Consider the following 2,806-nt stretch of genomic DNA (forward strand, 5'->3'; position numbering starts at 1 on the left):
GTATGTGTTGGAGTAGGGATTATTCTCAGGACCTGTTAAAATTCCCAACAAAGTTAGAATTTTCATGAGATTGTTTAAAGGTATTACCTACCTGACACTCTGTGCTAACATGTCCCCCACCACAAAAATCACATGTCAAAGTGTGAATTTTCATGGCTGAAACACTCATATTATCAAGCTTTTTGTTGATTGCTTCAAATTGTGCAGCAATTGCAGCAAAAGCATCCACTTCATGAACTCCGCTAACTTTTCGCATTGGTAATCTCTCTCGTAGGCCACTGATAATTATTGGACGCCATCTCTTCTAATAAATTGTAGGCTTCTTCTGGTGTTTTATTATTTAAAGTCCCCCCTGCAGCTGCATCAATCATAGAACGAAGATTTGCACTAGAGCCATTATAAAAAGTTTGTACCTGCATCCATACGGGTAGTCCGTGATGTGGGCATCTCCTAAGAAATTCTTTGAATCTTTCCCATGCTTCATATAATGATTCATTATCCATCTGCATAAAATTAGTAATATCGTTACGCATCTTCGCAGACTTTGCGGTGTGGAAAGAACTTACCAAGAAATTTCTGAGCCATATCATTCCATGTAGTAATTGATCCTGCAGAAGAGAAGAAAGCCAACTTTTAGCTTTGTCTCTAAGAGAGAATGGAAATAATCTCAATTTAATAGCATCATCTGTAACTCCATTATATTTAATGGTGTCACGATTTCAAGAAAAGCATCGATATGAGCGTTTGGATCATCGCTTGGTAGCCCACTGAATTGCACCGATTGTTGAAGCATCTGAATAAGTGACGGCTTAATCTCAAAGTTGTTAGCTTGAATTGCAGGTCTTCCGATACTTGATGTGGTGCCTTGAACTGTTGGCGCAGCATAATCTCTTAAGAGTCTACGTGGATTTTCATTATCACCGTCTGCCATCTTAGCGTGATTTTTCTGTTCTCTTAGTCGCCTTTTGAATGTACGCTCGATTTCTGGATCAAGTTCAACAAGTTTCCCTTGTTGGCTACGTGTCATAAACCGATGTACACCCTGAAAAACAAAACAAAAGCTAGATTAAACTTAGAATTATCTGGTATCAATATTAATTAGTATTAAACAAACGATCCCCGGCAACGGCGCCAAAAACTTGTTCGTGAAATTCTAAACGCAAGTGCACGTATCGAACAAGTAATATAATGATGAGATAAAGTATCGTCCCATGGAGATCGATGATTAATAAACCAATTAAATACTAAAATAGACTAATTCTAAAATTTATCTAACAAATCAAAATATAATTAAGAATGAATTAAAAACGAAATTTGTAGACTAAATGCAGTAAATCGATCAGATAAATATGTTAGAGCATCCGATTTCACCATAACCACTATATATGAATTTTAGATTGTTGTGAATACAAGAACGATATCAAACATGTGATAGCAGAATTTCCTAATCTATTTACTATCCTATCTCTAGGTATAGCAAACCTACTCAGCTTATTAAACCACTATATCTCTATGTGAATTAAAATAAACATGAGTGCATTAAAAACTATGAATATTCTCGGTTTACAATGAGTCTTTTGGATCACCTTATCACCGAAAGCTACACAAATAACGCGGTATATTTCTATCCACGTTTAATTCATGGTTATATATTATAATGAGCAATTGCCTATTATCACCTCTCGCCTCAAACATGCACATCGATCATTCAAGTGGTGGCCAGTCACTCAAAAGCAAGAACGCAATAATATATAACTCACATGAATGAAATCAATTGTAAAACATAAAAATCATGAAATTCATATCATCATGGTCGCTACATCGTAGCCTAACAAAAGAAAATTAGAACATAGTAGAATAAGAAATAAAAATAGAAATATAGATCAAACTCAGCATCTTGAATCAAAGGACAAGAATTCTATCACCACTTTTGTCTTCTCTTCAAAATACTTGAAAAACTCTCAGAAGAATGAAAAACAATCTAACCCCCTCTAAACCCTAGCTGCTCTCTCTTCCTATATATAGGAAATCTAAAATATCTAATTGTAGATAACATTAGGGAACAAAATCAAGAATTTCCTGATTTGATATCCATCTTCCATCGCTGCTTTTATTTGAATTCCCGATAATTGCCCTTCTTTTCCTTATCTTCTCCATATCTCATTATTCTGCATAAACAAGGAAAATTTAAATAATCAGAAGGAAATTCAAATATTTTCTCATAGATAATGCATTAATTGTTGCCTAAAATAGGTAAAATAACTCTATTTTTATGGAGTTATCAAAGGGCAATTTCAGGAATTTTGGAAAAGCCAGGGATGGCCTGAATCTAGGAAGAGCATCTTATCGAAATGAAGAATGTCGAAGGTGTGATGGGCGACATGGCCCAGGACCTTGTAATGGACATCTAAAATGCTATGGTTGTGGACAGGTAGGGCACCTTAAGAAGGATTGTCCACAAGAGAGGTCGCAGCCAAGTATTAACCCAATGCAACGAGTACCACGACGTACTGCTGGACCATATCCACAAAGGAATCCATAGAGACCACCAGCACAGGGAAGAGTGTATGCGATCACCTAAGAGGAAGTGGAAGCTTCCAAAAATGTTATATCAGGTACGAGCTTTATAAATGATAAAAAGGCATATGCATTGTTTGATATGGGTGTTACGCATTCATTTGTGTCTGAAAGATATAAACAGTCGAGTAAAATAGAAACTACGTCTCTTGAGATGCCTCTTTGTGTTTCTACGCCTTTAAAGAATATGGTATTGTCTACGTTGGTGTGTGGAAAATGTAAGATAACA

The 2,806-nt window shown here is 35.9% G+C and overlaps 1 non-coding gene across 1 annotated transcript; it reads left to right on the plus strand.

Moving 5' to 3' along the window:
- Nucleotides 1-429: 429 nt before the first annotated feature.
- Nucleotides 430-535, plus strand: LOC120292339. The gene has a single exon (XR_005550134.1). It is a non-coding gene; the product is annotated as a small nucleolar RNA R71 (small nucleolar RNA).
- Nucleotides 536-2,806: the final 2,271 nt, after the last annotated feature.

Source organism: Eucalyptus grandis, chromosome 3, assembly GCF_016545825.1.
Source record: "Eucalyptus grandis isolate ANBG69807.140 chromosome 3, ASM1654582v1, whole genome shotgun sequence".
NCBI classification, from domain to species: domain Eukaryota; kingdom Viridiplantae; phylum Streptophyta; class Magnoliopsida; order Myrtales; family Myrtaceae; genus Eucalyptus; species Eucalyptus grandis.